The sequence below is a fragment of the Tamandua tetradactyla genome, chromosome 13, assembly GCF_023851605.1.
Source record: "Tamandua tetradactyla isolate mTamTet1 chromosome 13, mTamTet1.pri, whole genome shotgun sequence".
Taxonomy (NCBI): domain Eukaryota; kingdom Metazoa; phylum Chordata; class Mammalia; order Pilosa; family Myrmecophagidae; genus Tamandua; species Tamandua tetradactyla.
In genome coordinates, this window is record NC_135339.1 from 1,998,324 (window position 1) to 2,018,376 (window position 20,053).

The window sequence follows — 20,053 nt, forward strand, 5'->3', positions numbered from 1 at the left end:
AAATGAAATGTGTCCAAATTAGAAGGAAGAAATACAATTGTCTCTATTTGTAGATGGTCTCACACATAGAAAATTTAAAGGAATCCAGAAGAAAATCATTAGCCCTAATAAATGAGTTCAGCAAAGTGGCAGGATACAAGGTCAACAATACAAAACCAATTGTACTCCTCTATACTAGCAATGAACAAGGTAAGAGGAAATTAAGAAAAAATTTCATTTGTAATAGCATCTGAGAGAATAAAATACCTAGGAATAAATTTAACTAAGGATACCAAAAAAATTCATATGGAAAACTATATAACTCTATGAAAAAAATTAAAGAAGACGTAAATAAAAGACAAGACATACTGTGTTCATGGATTGGAATAGTTAATACTGCTAATATGTCAAAAGTACCCAGAGCAATGCACAAATTCGATGGAATCAAAATTTCAGTAGTCATTTAGCATAATGGTAAAAGTAATCTTCAAATTCATGTGAAATTTCAATGGGCTCTTAATAGTCACAACAATCTTGAAGAAGAACAGGTTTAGAGGACTCACTACCCAATTTCAAATTGTTCCACAAAGAAATAGTAGCAAACAAAAGTGTGGTACTATTACAAAGATAGACAAATAGGCCAGTGGAACATAATTGAAAGTTAAGAAGTATACTGACACAGTTATGGTCAATGGATTTTTTTGAAAAGCCCATTGATAAAACTTTTATTCCACTTACATCAATTTAATACACCTGTCCTTCGCAATTATGCTTGGATTGTTCATGAAAATTTCATAAGAAATTTAACAAATTTAATGAACAAAGGTAGCCATCACCAGTTTATTTCCCTATTAACTATTTTTACAGCACATGCATGTTAGGCAAGTATAAACAAACCACAAAAGTAAAAAACCTAAAAAAAAGTTAAATGCATTTTTTTTACTGTTGTGCTCAATATACATGAAGTAATGGATGTCAAGCAACTCATTATTACCACATTGTTACTTGTACATTTTTCCTTATGTAGCTTAAAACATTTAAATAAAAATAAATAAGTATAGCAAAAATAATGAAAGCAAACAGCAGGTAACTTTAGAAATAATGCAATGTGAACAATTTCTGCCCTTTACAGTAAATTGGGTCACAACTTTGTCTAAAGGAACATTTCTGCAGTTGTAGCTACAGGCATGCACTTTAAGATTGTGTATTGCACAAACGAACATGGTTCAACATGTAATATCCATGGGGTATCTATTTCTGCCACAGCATTAAAAGTGCTTCAAACCTTAAAGTACCCACAATAACTACACCTGTAACTGGAATCTCAATTTTCCCTTTTATTTCCCTCCAAGACAAACCAGTATATAGGCAGATGTTTTGGGCTAGATATGGAAGCAGTTTTAGCACTGGCCCTTGTGAAGCCACTACATGCAAAAAGTACTATGCCAAACACTTACAACTTGTATAAAAATTCCACAGCCTCATATTGGCCACCTCAAGATGAAAACAAATAACTCCAAATGTTAATTGGCTTTAATCTCCTAATATTAAACACAAAGGCGACATGAGAAATACAGAAATTCAAATAGCAGTAATAAAACGTCTCATAAATTGTAAACAAACAAAAAAACTATTTGTGGGATTCCATGGATGTGAAGTGATCTACTGTGTGAATTTCAGAATGAGGCAGACAAAAGTTGGAAGCCTGGTTAATTTTCACCTTCTTCTCCCGCTTCAGCTTTGTTCTAGTTTGCTAGCTGCTGGAATGCAATATACCAGAAACAGAATGGCTTTTAAAAAGGGAATTTAGTAAGTTGCTAGTTTACAGTTCTAAGGCTGAAAAATGTCCCAATTATAACAAGTCTATAGAAATGTCCAATCAAAGGCATTCAGGGAAAGATACCTTGGTTCAAGAAGGCCGATGAAGTTCAGGGTCTCTCTCTCAAGTGGAAGGGCACACGGCGAACACAATCAGAGTGTCTCTCTCATCTGGAAAGGCAGATGGTGAACACGGTCAGGGTTCCTCTCTCATCTGGAAGGGCACATGGCGAACATGGCATCATCTGCTAGTTTCTTCTCCTGGCTTCCCGTTTCATGAAGTTTCCTGGGAGACATTTTCCTTCTTCATCTCCAAGGGTCGCTGGCAGGTGGACTTTGCTTCTCATGACTATGTCATTCTGCTTTGCTCTCCGAATCTCTTATTCTCCAAAATGTTTCCTCTTTATAGGACTCCAGAGACTTATGAAGATCCATCCCAATGGGTGGAGACATGTCATCACCTAATCCAGTTTGACAACCACTCCTGCCTACATCACATCTCCAGGGAGATGATCTGATTACAGTTTCAAACATATAGTATTGAATAGGAATTATTCTGCCTTTACCAAATGGGATTTTGATTAAAACATGGTTTTTCTAGGGTCCATACATCCTTTCAAACCAGCACAAAATGATTGAGGCAATCATTTTACATTTAGAAGAGCTTTTGAAACATTAGGGGTGATAGAAAGTAGGGCCACTCCCATTTCCACACCTTGATTCCTGGACCTATGAATACTGGCTATTAAAGAATCAAAAAGTGATTCATCAAAAACCAGCACCATAAAGTGTGTATTCAGAGCATACACAGCCTCCTGGAGAACGTTGCCCCAGCCCTGCACTTTAATCGAGTCTTCAAAAGGCCATTCCACTATTTTATCAACCCAACTGCCTCTGTATGTTGGGGAACATGGAAATACCAGAAAGTTCCATGAACATGTGCCCATTCCCATGCTTAGTCTTCTGTGAAGTGGGTTCCTTCATCAGAAGCAATGCTGTGTGGAATACCATAATGGTGGATAAGGCAATCTGTAAGTCCATTTATGGCAGTTTTGGCAGAAGCATAGTGAGCATAGAAAGCAAAAACATCCAGAGTATGTGTCTATTCCAGTTAAAACAAGTTGCTGCCCCTTCCCTCATGGAAGTGGTCGAATGTAATCACTCTACCACCAGAGAGCAGGCTGATCACCTTGGGGAATGGTGACATATTGGGGATGAAGTGTGGGCCTCTGCTGCTGGTATACTGGTCACCCAGCAGTGGCTGTGGTCATATTGGCCTTGGTGAGTGGAAATCCATGTTGCTGAGCCCAAGCATAATCTCCATCCATACCACCATGTTCTCTTTGTTCATGAGCCCATTGGGCAATGACAGGCATGGCAGAAAAAAGAATATGACTTGTATCCATAGAACAAGTCATCTTATCCACTGATTATTAAAACATTCCTCTGCTGAAGTCACCCTCTGGTGAGCATTCACATGGGCCACAAATATATTCAAGTTCTTTGCCCTCTCAGAAATGTTTCTCCACATACCTCTTCCCCAGACCTCTTTGTCACCAATTTCGCAATCATGCTACTTCCAAGTCTCTGACCAACAAGCCAAAAAATTAGCAACAGCCCATGAGTCAGTATACAAATGCACCTCTGGCCAATTCTCTTTCCAAGCAAAATGAATAACCAAATACACTCTTCAAAATTCTCCCCATTTATAGGATTTCCCCTCACCACTGTTCTTCAGTGACATCCCAGAAAGGGGTGCAGTGTTGCAGCTGTACACCTTCAGATGGTACCTGCATATAATGCAGAACCATCTGTAAACCAGGCCCGTTTTTTCCTCTTCCTCAGTCAACTGATTGTAAGGAACTCTCCAAGAAGCCATAGCATTAAGCTTGGAAAGAGAAGGTAATGTGGCAGGATCAGGGACCATGGGCATTTGTGCCACTTCCTCATGTAATTAGCTTGTCCTTTCAGGATTTGCTCAAACCCTATCTCTAATATACCATCTCCAGTTTATGATGGAATGCTGCTTTGTGCACCCAACTTTAGGGCTTGGTAGGTCAGACAACACCCAGCTCATGATAGCCAGATCAGGTCTCATGGTAACTTGGTTACACATAGTTAAGCACTCAGTCCCTACTAAGGCCCAATAGCAGACCAAAAGCTTTCTCTCAAAAGGAGAGTAGTTATCTGCAGAGGATAGCAAGGCATTACTCCAAAATCCTAAGGACCTGAATTTTGATTCTCCTAGAGGGGCCTGCCAGAGTCTCCAGACAGCATAAAGGATTCCAGTAAAATCAATCAAGACCCACCTGGAATTGGTGGAGACGCTTGTCTACCTAACCAAGTTTTTTAAAATTTGTTTTATTTATTAAACATACCAACATACAAACACAAACATTCTTACCATATGATCATTCCAGTCTACATATATAATCAGTAATTCATAATATCATCACATAGTTGCATATTCATCATCATGATCATTTCTTAGAACAATTGCATCAATTCAGAAAAAGAAATAAAAACAAAATGGAAAAAATTCATGCATACCCTACCACTTACCCCTCCCTTTCACTGAACACTAGCATCTCAATCCACTAAATTTATTTTAACATTTGTTCTGTCATTATTTATTTATTTATTTTTGATCTATATATTTTCCTCATCTGTCCACAAGGTAGATAAAAGAAGCATCAGACACAAGGTTTCCACAATCACACAGTCACATTGTGAAAGCTATATCATTATACAATCATCTTCAAGAAACATGACTACTGGACCACAGCTCTACATTTTCAGGCAGTTCCCGCCAGCCTCTCCATTTCACCTTAACTGAAAAGGTGATATCTATTTAATGCATAAGAATAACATCCAAGATAACCTTTCAACTCTGTTTGGACTCTTTCAGCCATTGACACTTTATTTTGTCTCATTTCTCTCTTCCCCCTTTTGGTCAAGAAAGTTTTCTCAATCCCCTAGTGCTGAGTCCCAGCTCATTCTAGGATATCTGTTCCATGTTGCCAGGAAGGTCCACGCCCCTTGGAGTCATGTTCCACATAGAGAGGGGGCGGGCAGTGAGTTTGCTTGTCCTGTGGTCTGAGAGAGGCCACATCTGAGCAACAAAAGAGATTCTCTTGGGGGTGACTCTTAGGCCTAATTTTAAGTAGGCTTAGCCTATGCCTTGTGGGGTTAAGTTTCATATGAACAAACCCCAAGATTGGGGGCTCAACCTATTGCTTTGGTTTTCCCCACTGCTTGTGAGAATATCCAGAATTCTCCACTTGGGGAAGTTGAATTTTCCCCCTTTCTCACCATTCCCCAAGGGGACTTTGCAAATAGTTTTTTGTTTACTAAATCACTCTGTGATTTATTGGGGCATCACTCTGGAGAAACCTACAAAATCTCATGCCCTACTCAAGATTCCATGTACTTATGGTGTTCAATTAAGCTGTCCACATAAGTTATATTAGTCAAATGGATTAGTCAAAATATAAATTTTGTACCAGATAACATTTTTTACTTTAGTCTCACACATAAGTTAAAGTTTTAAAATATTAATTACCATCTATTTTCAATACCCTGCAGTATTGACATTCCTTTTTTCTTCCTCTTGCAAAAACATTTTTAAATTTGTACATTTAGTCACTATCATTATACACTCTAGGCATTCCCAGATTATACTATCTCAGTCTTTATTGTCTATTGTTCCTTCTGATTTCATTTGTGCCCCCAGGCCTCCTCCCCCTATCATTCTCACATTCAGTGTCCTTCAGTGTTCTAACATTATTGCATTACAGTTGGGTAGTATTGTGCTATCCATTTCTGAATTTTTACAATCAGTCCCATTGTATAATCTGTATCCTTTCATTTCCACTTACCCAATATCTACCCTATTTCTATCTCCTGATGAATAAATTCTCCAATTTCATTCATTAATATTGGTTCATAGCAGTGAGACCATATAGTATTTGTTCTTTTGTTTCTGGCTAATCTCACTCATCATAATGTCCTCAAGGTCCATCCATGTTGTTACATGCTTCATAAATTTATTGTCTTACATTTGCATAATATTCCATCGTATGTATATACCACAGCTTGTTTAGCCACTTGTCTGCTGGTGGACATTTTGGCTGTTTCCATCTCTTTGCAATTGTCAATAATGCTGCTATAAACATTGGTGTGCAAATGTCCGTTTGTGTCCTTGCTCTCGTCCTCTGAGTAGATTCTTAACAATGGTATTGCCAGGTCATATGGCAGTTCTATACTTAGCTTCTTGAGGAACCACCAAACTGCCTTCCATAGCAGTTGTGCCATTTGACATTTCCACCAACCGTGGATAAGTGTGCCTCTTTCTCCACATCCTCTCCAGCACTTGTCGTTTTCTGTTTTATTGATAATGGCCATTCTGGTGGATGTGAGATGATACCTCATGCAGTTTTAATTTGTATTTCCCTAATAGCCAGGGAAGTTGAGCATTTTTTCATGTGCCTTTTGGCCATTTGTATTTTCTCTTCTGAGAAGGGTCTGGTCATGTCTTTTGCCCATTTTGTAATTGGGTTGTCTGTCTTTTTGTTGTTGAGTTGAACAATCTCTTTATATATTCTGGATACTAGACCTTTATCTGATATATCAAATATTGTCTCCCATTGTGTAGGCTGTCTTTTTACTTTCTTCACAAAGTTCTTTGATGCACGAAAGTGTTTAATTTTGAGGAGTTCCATTTATTTATTTATTTCTTCAATGTTCGTGCTTTGGGTGTAAGGTCTAGAAAACCACCTCCTATTATAAGATTGATAAGATATTTCCATACGTTTTCTTCTAAAAGTTTTATGGTCTTATATCTAATGTTTAGATCTTTGATCCATTTTGAGTTAATTTTTGTATAGGGTGTGAGATACGGATCCTCTTTCATTCTTTTGCATGTGGATATCCAGTCCTCTAGGCATCATTTATTGAAGAGACTGTTCTGTCCCAGGTGAGTTGGCTTGACTGCCTTATCAAAGGTCAATTGTCAGTAGATGAGAGGGTCTATATCTGACACTCTATTCAATTCCATTGGTCAGTATATCTATCTCCATGCCAGTACCATGCTGTTTTGACCACTGTAGCTTTGTAATATGCCTTAAAGTCAGGTAGCGTGAGACCTCCAACTTCATTTTTCTTTCTTAGGATACTTTTAGCTATTCAGGGCACCTGCCCTTCCAGGTAAATTTGGTTATTGGTTTTTCTATTTCTACAAAGAAAGTTTTGGGGATTTTAATTGGTATTGCGTTGAATCTGCAAATCAATTTAGGTAGAATTGACACCTTAACTATATTTAGTCTTCCAATCCATGAACATGGTTTACCCTTCCATTTATTTAGGTCTTCTGTGATTTCTGTTGACAATTTCTTGTAGTTTTCTTTGAATAGGTCTCTTGTATCTTTTGTTAAATTTATTCCTAAATGTTTTATTCTTTTGGTTGCAGTTGTAAATGGAATTTTTTTCTTGATTGCCCCCTCAGACTGTTCATTACTAGTGTATAGAAACACTACAGATTTTTGACTGTTAATCAAACGAGCTTAATTCTGCCCATGCCTTTGGCGGTTGGAACCTGAGAAGCCCTGCAGCTGTATCCAAAGAGCAGTCAAGCCATACAAACAGAGCCACAAAAAAGGAAAGAAAAAATATCCTTTTCAGTTCATGACCCCTGCTCCTTGCGTTTGCCAATGAAGAGCTTAAGTTGGTACGTTGCTCTGTGTATCTACAGGTCCTATGTGCCCCCTCCTTTCCTTCAGAGTCCACACCTTTTCAAATCCAAAAAAAAAAAACTCTGTTTTTTTCCATCAGCCCTGCCCCCTCTGTGCCAGGGCAAAACCCAGCGCCCTCTGCTTTTACTCCAGGTTCAGCTGAGCTGGGGGCTTATTTTTAGTAGTGAGAATTTGTTAATTAATTCCACAATTGGAGCTTGGTTGTGCTCAGCCCCTGCTGCTGGTAAAGTCTCTTTCCTTTCCCCTCTGGGAAGAAGGGGAGGGATGCCAGCCACACAGTTTAGGGAACTCATGGTTCTGGGTGAGCTTGCAGCTGGTCCAGCTGGTCCAGACTGGAGTATGCTGTGTGTCCAGTCACTGACATGGCCCTAGAAGTTGTTCTGTACTGTTTCTGGCTATTTAGTAGCTGCTCTAGAGAACAAACTAAATCCCACATGTCACTAAGCCACCATCTTCCTAACCAAGTTTAATACCCACACTTGATTGAGTCACATCTCCATGGCGATAAGCTAATTAAAGTTTTCAAATACAGTACTGAAGAGGGATTATAAAAAACATTGCTCCCACAAGGTTGATTAGGATTAAAACATGGATTTTCCAAGGTACATAAACCTTTTCAAACTGGCATACTCAGTAAATGAACTAGAGTGGCACACCCAAATGAAGAATATGTTGTGTCCAAAATCCAAGGAAGCCATCTTGGTTTGCCTCATTTTCAGTCATAGGAGGGGCCAGATTTAATAGCTTTTCCTTCACCTTTGGGAAATTTCAACATGCCCCACACCACTGGTCACCTAGATATTCAACTGAGGTGGAAGGTCCCTGTATTTTTGTTGGATTTATGTCCCATCCTCTGATATGCAAAAGTCTTACTAATAAGTCTAGAGTAGTTGCTATTTATTGATTACTAGGTCCAATCAGCATGATATCCTCAATGTAATAGACCAATGTGATGTCTTGTGGGAGGAAGAAATGATCAAGATCCCTGAGGACAAGATTATAACATAGGGATGGAGAGTTGATATACTCTGAGGTAGGACAGTGAAGGTATACTGCTGGCCTTACCAGCTACAAGCAAGCTATTTCTGATGGTCCTTACTAACAGTTATTGAAAAAAAAAAATGTTTGCCAGATCAATAGCTGCATACCAGGTACCAGAGGATGTGTTGATTTGCTCAAGCAATGATAGCACATCTGGAACAGCAGCTGCAATTGGAGTCACCACCTGGTTAAGTTATTATAATCCACTGTCATCCTCCAAAGCCCATCTGTTTACTGCACAGGCCAAATAGAGTTGAATGGGGATGTGATGGGAATCACCACTACTACATCCTTCAATTCCTTAAGAGTGGCACTAAACTCTTCAGTCTCTCCAGGAATCCAGAGTTGCTTCTGATAGACTATTTTGCTAGATTTTGACAGTTCTAGTGGCTTCCACTTGGCCTCTCCTACCATAATAGCCCTCACTCCGTGCGCCAGGGAATCAATGTGGGGATTTTGCCAGTTGCTGAATATGTCTATTCATATTATGCTATCTGGAATTGGGGAAATAACCCAGTGTGAGACAAACTTGAACCAAAACTCCATTGGTAAACTAACCTCTATAAACCCTTACTCTGACTGGTGGATCAGAGCGATGTTTTGGGTCTCTTGGAATTAATGTCACTTCTGAATCAGTGTCTTATAATCCCTGAAATATTTTATCATTCCCTTTTTCCAATGCCAAGTTACCCTAGTAAAAGACCATAGGTCTCCTTGGAGAAAGCAAAGAGGAAAATTAACGTTATAAATTTTGGGCAGAGTAACAGGTCCTTCCCCAAGACTAACTGGCTTTCCCTTTATTCAAGGGATTCTGGGTCTGTAAAAACTTTCAAGTCTGGGAATTGTTTCAGGGGCCATGACTCTCTGTTTTTGTAATTAGAGTTAGACTTCTATTCACTTGACCTAGAACTCTTCTGCTTATATGGCTCAAATAAGAATTTAGTAGCCTGCCCATGTATTTTGCTTCTAGTTGCCCCAGTCAGTCATTTTATTTTGACTGCTCCTTCAAGTCTTCAGTCCATTATAGTAACCATGTCCACCTTGTCTATGGTGATTAACTGTTGCCATGTGGCTTCTGCCAACTCGGGAGCCAATCATCCCCATTTTGTTTAAGGATTCCAGCTCAGTAATAGCAGTTTCCTCAATAATGTCTGACCTACAGAGAAAGAGACTACAGAGCTCTTCAGGGATAATGGAGCTAATCTCACAAATTTATTCCTCAAAGCCCTCATAAAACATGTATCCTCTGGACAGTCCTGGGGTTTGAGAGCAGGCTTTCCATGATAAATCCACTCTAACATTCCAGTTTCTCTAAGTCTTTGGAGCCCTTCATCTATATTATACCAGGGTAGTTCTGGCACTTCGACCTCAGGTAATGTTGGCCACCTTTTGATACATGCTTCAGACAACCATACAAACTGTTAATGCTCTTTCTAACCCCTTGAGCTACAACTTTGAATGAAGAATCTCTGCTTAGTGTGCCTGTATAAATTATTTCAACCTGATCCAGATTTATATTCCTTCTTCCATTATCCCACACTTTTAATATCCACTCCCACACATATTCCCCTGATTTCTGTCTATGCAAATTGGAAAACTCTTGCAGTTCTTTTGGAATATAGTGTATCTCCTCATGGGTCACACTTTGTAACTAACCTTTTGGGGCCTGTTGGGACTTTATTCTAGTTATAGGTCTTGAAGAAAAGAGGGTCTAAAGGGGTGGGTTGTGAAAAGAATTAGAAGTGTCTTTCAACCCAGTTACCTCAGGGCATTCCTTTGCAGTTTCATCTAGTGAAACAGAATTATTCTCTCCAGACAGAGGTGTGAGGGCTGTTTCCCCAGGGGGAGGTGATAACATGTTTAGCAGAGACTGAAGGGTTAATCTCTTTAGGTGAAGGTTGACTGACAGACTGGAGGTTGTGAAGCTATTTCCTCAAGGCAGGCTGGAAGTCCAGTAGCTGTCTCCTCAGGGAAGGCTAGAGATTTTGTGTCTGTTTCCTCAGGGCAGGTAGAAGTGGTGTGAGTGTTTTCTCTGTGCAGACCATTCTGCTGAGCAAAGGCTCAGCAGAATCCAGGATTTCAGTATCCCCACTGCCATCATTATCAATCATATATTCTCATCTCTATGTTCAGGATCCCATTCTTCTCCAATCAAAGCCCTTACTTTAACAGCAGACATCCTACAATGTTGAGAATTTAGTTTACATTGTAAATCTGCCACTTGAACAATTAAACTCAGGGTCTGCTTTTCAGAGATCTCAAGTCTGCAACCACAAAAAGTAAGATTTTCTTTCAAAGCACCCATAGAAACTTTTCCGTCTTTCATATGGCACTTTTTTTTGCAGATTTTAAGCCTTCAGCTCATCCCTTTCTTTTCATATCTGTATCCAGCATCTCTAAGAACAACCAGCCAATGTCATTATACCTTTTAACTCCATAAAACTCTCTTAATGTGTCAAAAACATTGTCACCCACCACACTCATATAAGAGTGATTAGGAGAATCAATGGTGATATTTTGCATATCTGTATTGCCAACTCATGACATGGCCTGTCATTGCCACCTTGATTATTGTAAATAGAATCATTAGTGTCTTTGAATCTAATCAGAGTAGAAAAACAATCACACACATAAAAAATGTTTGATATTCTGTTTCTCAAGAGCCACTCTTGGTACTAAAGTTGTATTAGTGTTCTCTAGGGAAACAGAGGCAACAGGAAATATCTGTAAATATGAGATTTTATAAAACTGTCTCATCAACTGTGGGGGTGCATAGTTGAAATTCTGTAGGTCATACCATGAACTGGCAACAGTGATGAAGGTTTTCAACAAATTCCCCAGAGAGGCTGGCTGGCTGAAGTAGAGATAAAAGTTCTCTCTTCTGACTGCTTAATTATTCACCTCTCCCTTAAACATCTTCAAATGACTGGATTAAATCCAACTGATTGGATTTTCTCATTGTAGTAGATCCTCCCCTTAGTTTATCATAGATATAATCAGCCATAAATGACTGATGATTTATTTCCATGAAATGTCTTCACAGTAGCAACCCAGTGCTTGCTTGAACAGACCACTGGGCACCATCATATGGCCAAGTTAACACATGAACCTAACCACTAAATTGGGAAAGAATAGTCTTTTCAGCAACTAATGCTGGGAAAACTAGACCTCTACTTGCAAAAAAATTGAGGAAGACACCTTCCTTATACTATATAGAAAAATCTACTCAAAATGAATCAAAGATCTTAATATAAGAGCTATAACTATCAAATTTCTAGAAGAAAACAGGGAAGCATCTTCAGGGCATTGTTAGGCAATGGTCTCTGATTTTATACCCAAAGTAGAAGCAACAAAAGAAAAATAGAAAAATGGGGACTTCATCAAAATTAAAAACTTTTGTTCTTCAAAGGACTTTCTCATGAAAATAAAATGACATCCTACACAATGGGAGAAAATATTTGGAAACCACATATCTGATAAAAAATTAATATCCAGATATATCAGGAAATCCTTCAACTTAACCACAAAAGGCAAACAACCCAATTTTAAAGTAGGCAAAAGACTTGAATGGGCCTTGTCTCCAAAAAAGACATTAAATGGTTAGAAAGCACATGACATGGCAATCTCACTACTAAATAGATACCCAAAAGAATTGAAAGCAGGCCCTCAAACAGGTATTTGCACATCAATATTCAAGCATTATTGACAATTGCCACAATATGGAAGCAACCCAAGTGTTCATCAATTGATGAATGGATAAATAAAATGTTGTATGTATATATACAATGGAATATTATTCAACTATAAAAAGCAATGAAAGTGTGGTTCAGTGGTAGAATGCTCATCTTCCATGCAGGAGACCCGGGTTGGGTTTGATTCCCAAACCATGCACCAAAAAAATAAAATAAAACAAAATAAAAAAGCAATGAAATGCTGATACAATGCAACAACATGGATGAATCTTGAAAGCATCATGTTGAGTGAAATAAGTCAGGCACAAAAGGACAAATATTGTATGATATCACTGATTTGAAACTATTAAAATAAGCAACCTCATAGAGTCAGAATCTAGAATATAAATTATCAGGAGATGGATTGGGGATAGGGAATGGAAAGTGCAGTAGAGTCATGTGTCAACTTGGCTAGGCAAAGGTGCCTAGTTCTATTGCTCTAGACATGAGCCAATGGTACGTGAACTTCATCTGTTGCTGATTACATCTGTAGTCATCTAGGAGGCATGCCTGCTGCAATGAATGATGTTTGATTTAATTGGTTATGCTTAAATGAGAGAGTGCAACATAGCACAGCCCAAGCAGCTCAGCATATCTCATCTCAGCACTCACAGTTCAGCCCAGGCCTTTGGAGATGCAGAAAGGAATCACCCCGGGGAAAGTTGTTGGAACCCAGAGGCCTGGAGAGAAGGCCAGCAGAGACCCTGTGCCTTCCCACATCAGAAAGAGCCTCAGTTGAAAGTTAGCTGCCTTTCCTCTGAAGAACTATACCTTAACTAAATAAATCCCCTTTTATTGAAAGCCAATCCATCTCTGGTGTGTTGCATTCTGGCAGCTAGCAAACTAGAACAGGAAGTTAAGGCTTAAAATGTACTGGGTTCCTATTGGGAATGATGGAAGTGTTTTGATAATGGATGGTGGTAATGGCAGTACAATATTGTGAATGCAACCAACAGCACTGGAATATATATATATATATCTGAATGTGATTAAAAGGTGAAAAGTTAGATTGTATGTATGGTAACAGAATAAAACTTTTTAAAAAATTCATGGAACTACACCACACAAACATTGAGCTGTAAATTAAATCATGGACTTTATTTGCTGGTACAATTGTAAAAATATGCTATCATCAATTCTAACAAATATTCCACACCAATCACAGGGTGTTGGTGTGATGTATGGGGATCCTGTATCTTAAGCATAATTGTTCTGTAAACCCACAACGTCTCTAATAATATAAATGAAGCAGTTCTTCATCAGTTGAAGTTTTATGAGATTGCAGCAGTTCAGTCTTCAGACTCTACTTCTAATTCGAGTTCTCTTGCTATTTCTACCACATCTGCAATTGCTTCATCCATTGAAGACCTGAACCCCTCAAAGTCATTCCTTAGTGTCGGAACCTCCACTGTGAAGTCTTGAACTCCTCAAAATCATCCATGAAGGTTGCAATCAACTTCTTCCAAACTTCTGTGAATGTTGATATTTTTACATCCTCTCATGAATCACAAATGTTCTTAGTGTTGTCTAGAATGGTGAATCCTTTCCTGAAGGTTTTCAATTTACTTTGCTCACATCCATCAAAGGAATCACTATCTATGGCAGCTATAGCATATGAAGTCTCTTACTTTCACTTGAACATTAAAGGTCATTTTAGGTTATTAAATCACTTAATTTCAATTTTGTTGAGTCTCAAGGAAAGGGAGGCCTGATGAGACCATAAGTGTTGAGCATATTTTCATGTGTGTTTTAGCCATTTGTATTTCCTCTTCAGAAAAGACTTCAAGATGATCACATGGTTTCCCCATTTATTTGTAGCAGTGGTCTATCACATTAACCGTCCTTCCTGTGTTGAACCACCCTTGCATACCTGGGACAAAAGCCACTTGATCATGGCATATAATTCTTCCAATGTTCTGTTGGGTTTGATTTACAAGTATTTTGTGGAGGATTTTTGCATCCATATTTATTAGAGAAAATGGCCTGTAATTTTCTTTTCCTTCAGTGTCTCTGTCTGGCCTTGACATTAGGGTGATGCTGGCTTCACAGAATAAGCTGGTTAGCATCCCCTCCTCTTCAATTTTTTGCAAGAGTTTGGGCAGCATTGGAATTAATTCTTTTTGGAATTCTTGGCAGAATTCACCTGTGAAGCCACCTTACCCTGGGCCCCAATTTTGGGGATGTTTTCAATGACCATTTCAATCTCTTTACTTGTGGTTGATTTGTTAAGGTCTTCTAGTTCTTCTAGACTCAGTTCAGGTAGTTCATTGCCTCAGTTCAGTGCCTCTAGAAAGTTATCCATTTCATCCCAAGTTGTCCAGTTTGTTGACCTACAATTGCTCACAGTATCTTTCCATGGCCTATTCTATGTCTGTGGGGTCAGTAGTACTGTTCCTCCTCTCATTTCCGATGCCATTTGCCTGCATCCTCTCTTTCCTTCTTTGTGAGTCTAACTAAAGTTTTTGTCAATGTTCTTGATCTTCACAAAGACCCAACTTCTATTTCTGTTAGTTCTCTCTATTGATTTTTTTCTACCCTCAACTATATATTTTTTATGCTCTAATCTTTGTCATTTCTTTCCCACTGTTTGCCTTATGATAGTTTGCTGTTCTTTTCTAGTTGCTCCAGGTATACAGCTAGGTCTTCAATTTTAGCTCTTTCTTCTTTTCTAATATAAGTGTTTAGGACAATAAATTTCTCTCTCAGAATTGTGCTCACCACAACCCACAAACCTGATATACTGCATTCTCATTCTCATTTGTGTTCAGATCTTTTCCAATTTTTCTTGTAATTTCTTCTTTGATTTACTAATTGTTAAAGAGAATGTGGTTTAAATTCCATAAATTTGTGAACTTTCCATTCTTCTGCCTGCTATTGATTTCCAGTCCCACTCTATTATGATGAGAGAAAGTGCTTTGTATGATTACAATCTCTTAAAATTCATTAAGACCTGTTCTATGAGCCAACGTGTGGTCTATTCTGGGGAATGATTCATAAGTGCTTAAGAAGAATGTATATCCTGCTGTTGTGGGTGCAGTGTTCCTTAAATGTCTATTAGGTCTAGTTCATCCATCACACTACTCAAGTTTTCTGTTTCCCTATTGATCCTCTGTCCAGACGATCCATACATTGATGAAAGTGTTGAATTGAGATCTTCAACCATTATTGTAGAGATGTCTAGTTCCCCCTTTGGTGTTGCCAGTGATTGCCTCATGTATTTTGAGGCACCCTGGTTAAGTGTGCAAATATGTATGATGGTCATTTCTTCTCAGTGGGTTGCCCCCTCCATTAATATATAGTGTCCTTCCTTGTCACTTGTAAAACTTTTGCATTTAAAGTCTATTTTGTCAGATAGCTACTCCCACTCTTTTCTAGTTATTGTTTGCATGGAATATGTCTTTCCAACCTTTCACCCCCAACCCATTTGCATCCCTGGGCCTAAATTAAATATCTTGTAGACAACATATAAATCAATCATATATTTTTCACTATTTTGCCAGTCTATGTCTTTTGGTTGTGGACTTTAATCCATTAACATTTAATGTTATTACTGCAAAGACAGTACTTCGACCATTTTACCTTTCAGCTTTTGCATGTTTCACCTTATTTTTGTTTCTCTTTTTACCCTTTACTTACCCTCACTGATATTCTACACTCTCCTTCAAACCTCTCTTCAGTCTTTTCCCACTAGCCTGCAGCACTCCCTCTAGCATTTCTTGTAAAGCATGTCTCCTATTAAAGAAATTACCCAGTTTCTGTCCATCTGTGAATATTTGAAAGTCTCCCTCATCTTTGAAGGACAGCTTTGCTAGACAAAGAATTCTTAGCTGGCAGTTTTTCTCCTTTACTTTCTTAACCATAGCATACCACTGCCTTCTCACCTCTGTGGCCTCTAATGAGAAATCAGCAGTCAGTCACACTGAACTTCCTTTGTATGTAATGAGTCACTCCTCTCCTGTCACCCTCAGAACTCTCTCTATGTCTTTGACATTTAACAGTCTGACTAGTAAATGCCTTGGAATAGGTCTATTCAGATTTATTCTGTTTGAAGTACATTGCACTTCATGGACCTATGTACTGATGTATTTCATAAGAGTTGGACCATTTTCTCATTTTCTATTACTATTTACTCAAATTTTCTCTCTGCCCACTTACCTTCTCTTCTCCCCCTGGGATACTCATGATGCCTATACAGCAGTCCGTGCTGTCATTTGATTTCCTGAGACCCTGTTCAAACTTTTCCACTCTTTTCCCCATCTGCTTCTTTGTCTGTTAGATCTCAGCGGTCCTATCCTCTAGTTTACCAATCCCTTTCTCTGCCTCCACTCTGCTCTTTTATGTCTCCATGGTGCTTTCCATCTCTTCTGCTGTGACTTTCATTCCCATAAGCTGTGGTTTTTCTTTTGGCACACCTTTGGATGCTTTTCTGTGCTCATCTGTGTGTCTTTATATCACCTGTCTCTTTTGCCTCATTTTCCTTCATCTTCCTGAACTGAACCAGGAGACTTGTTTGGGCATCCTTGATCAGTTGTTTCAACTTCTGTATCTTCTCTGAATCTCCAATCTGCTCCCCTGCCTGGGCCATATCCTCCTGCCTCCCAGTGTGGCACATTATTCTTTGTTAATATCTTGTCATCTTACTTTTTTGATGAGTTTAGTCTGGAGGTCAGTTTCTCTCCCACCCAGTTTCCTTGTTGATTGGCTTCATGCTATAACTCCTCTTATACACTTGGCTCAACCTATTCTAGACTTTAGAACAGCTCATGTTCACTGATTAGAACTCTTTCAGCTCTTATTTATCTGATTTTTGCCCAATATGTATGATATGACCTCCAAAATAGCACTATTTGTGCAATTTTTTCACCCCAAGGGAAAAAGCCTCCCCTTCTGTCTTCTTCCTCTAAGGATATTAATTTGTTTCATTTGCCCTTTATTTGCTTCTATATGTTTTTAACACTTCCTTAGTTATCTCTAGCTACTTTTACTTTGAGCTCAGGTTCTGGGAGAAAGACCCTCCCAAATAGGACCTAGCCAAGTCAGTTTTTCCCAGTTAAAATTTGTCCAAGAGTGTAGATCAGTTTCAAGTGCCCTGATGAGGAGAACTGGAAGTATGCCAATCTTTGCTGTCTCCTGATTCTGTGGTTTCCTGTCCTTTCCTGCAGATGGCGCTCTTCAGCCAACTGTACCCCGTAGTCCTAAGGTGGTGCTTTTAATTCTCAACTGACTCTTGCCCTTACTGGGAGCATGGGTGGGGCAAAGGTGACTGGCTGATTTTTTTTCTAGCTAGGGTGGGTTGGCTGAAGCTGTTGCTCCATCTCCAGACCCTGAAATCTAAAGTTTTTAATCAACAGCCACAAACTGCGGTGGACTTTGCCCCTCCCCTTTTCTTGTGGATGAGCTACCCTTCCTTGACCTGTTCCCTAAGAATTTGCAGTGTCTCCTGATCAGCCTCACATCTGCCCCTGTTGGGTGTGTGGTTGAGAAAGAGGCTGTCAGACAGAGCTTTTGGCCTGAGCAGGTTGAAACTTGCTCAGCTCCCAGACCTTGGAATCTGAAGCTTCTAATCATGGCTTCAAATTGCACTGGGCCTTTCCCTTCCTGTTTTTTTGAGGAAGAGCCACCCTTCAACAACCTGTCTCCTGCTGCTCCAAGAAGTCATCGTTGTGTCTCTTAATCAGTCAAAATGGAGAACCAAAATGGGAGGGCGCCAGTTGATTTCTGTAATGGGCTGTTAAAAATGTAGCTGTTCTCAGAGCTGGAGTCCAGAGCTCTGAATTCATCAAGCAAGAGCCAGAGTCAGAGCCCAGCCTTTGCTCTCCCTTTTCTTGAGTAAGAGCTATCCTTCAGCAGTCTCCAAAATTGCACTATTTTGGCTCTCTTTCCGCCACCCTGGCTCTCTATCTGCCCTGCTTCCTTCCCTGCTGGGAGTGGGGGGGGGGGGTTGAAACTGACCTGCCAGGTTCTTTCTGTCCCAGGTAAGTGGTAAATTTAGCTGAGATTTAAGTAGACTGAAAAGTTAGGTATATAAATTGAAATCTGCCTGAATTCACTAATCAGAAGCCACAATCCATGCCTGGCTGAGTCCCCTGGCTGAGTCCCCTGGAACTCCTGTTCCTAGGAGAGACAGCTTCTATTGGCAGCCAGAGAGTAGCTCCCAAGCAGCCTGCCATGCTAATGGCACATGGGCACCAACCTCTGCAGCATGGAGAGCTCTACTCACAGATCTTCACTTCAATTTATCAGTCTCTTCCTTCTGTTCATTCCTAGATGGTGTGCAGTGTTCTTCTGGTCTACAGAGGCCTCCAAACAGTTGTTTCAGATAATCCCTGGCTATTAAATAGCTTCGCTGGAGGATGGACTGAATCCTGGAACTCTCTATTCTGCCGTCTTGGGGAAAACTCTGGTACGTTGTTGCGTTAATTTTCAGTATCTTAATGACAAATGATATTGAACAACTTTTCACATGCTTATTTATTGTCTGTAGACTTTTTGGATGAGGTATCTGTGCAGGTCTTTTGACCATTTTTAGTTAGGTTGTTTTCCTATCATTGAGTTCTTTGTATATTTTGTATACAAGACCTTTACTAAGTACATGTTTTTTCAAATATTTTCTCCCAGCCTGTGGCTTGTATTTTAATACTGTAAACCAAGCACAGAGAAGAAGTTTATAATTTTTTAAGTCCAATGTACTAATTTTTTCTTTAAAAGATTGTGTTTGTGGTGTTGTATACAAAGACTCATCACCAAACCCGACATCACATAGATTTTCTCCTATGTCTTATTCTAGAAGTTTTATAGCTTTGCATTTTACTTTATGTCTATGATCAACTTTGAGCTACTTTTTGTGAAAGGTATAAATTCCATATCTAGTTCACTCTCTTATTTTTAATTTATGGACATCCAATTGTTCCAGCATCATTTGCTGAAATAACTATCCTTTGTCCTTGAAACTGCTTTTGTACCTTCTGTGTATTTAGAGCTCTGCTGTTATGTGTATACCCTCTTAGGAATTTTAGGTCTCCATTGTGAGTTGACAATATTTTTATGATGCTGTGACCTTCTTTATCCCTGGTAATTTTTTCTGCTCTGAAGTGAAGCATATTAGTATATCCACTTGAGCACATTTGTTTAGTGTTTGCATACTATATTATTCCCATCTTTTACTTGTAAGCTAAATCATTATATTTAAAATTAATTTCTTTTAAACCACATGTAGTTGGATTATGTTTTATTTGTTTTATGAAAATCTTTTTCTTTTAATTTGTAAGTTTAGACTATTTCCATTTAATATGATTATTTATATGTTTGTATTTAGGATACCATGTGATGTTTTCTATTTTTTTTTACTTCTGTTTTTCCTTCATTTCTCCATTTCCTGCCTTCTTTTGAGTTATTTGAACTTTTTAAATTAATTTTAATTTAGCAAATGTAGTTTTGACTATATCTCTTTAAATAGATTTCGATTTATATACCTAACTTTGCAGTCTACTTAGAATCAAACTTTCACCGTATAGACCATACAGACCAATTTACCCTACCCATTTATGTGATAACTATCATTTCTACATATATAGAAAACCTCCTTCAGACAATTTTATTTTATATGCTTTAGGCCATCAAATATATTTATTTATTTATTTTACAGGCTCTAGAGGTGAGTAATCTATCATAATCACTATTCCTCTTACTTTATTCCTAACATTTTGTTTTGTTCTGGTGCCATCTCCCTTCTGT

General features: G+C 38.7%; 1 long non-coding RNA gene across 4 annotated transcripts in view; it reads left to right on the top strand.

The window, feature by feature from the left end:
• Positions 1-20,053, top strand: part of LOC143653488 (uncharacterized) — a 157,968-nt gene that overhangs the window by 46,768 nt on the left and 91,147 nt on the right. For all 4 annotated transcript variants that reach the window (XR_013161321.1, XR_013161320.1, XR_013161322.1 and 1 more), the window contains exon 4: positions 18,587-18,722. This is a non-coding gene — a long non-coding RNA (uncharacterized LOC143653488). The remainder of the gene's footprint in view (positions 1-18,586; positions 18,723-20,053) is intronic.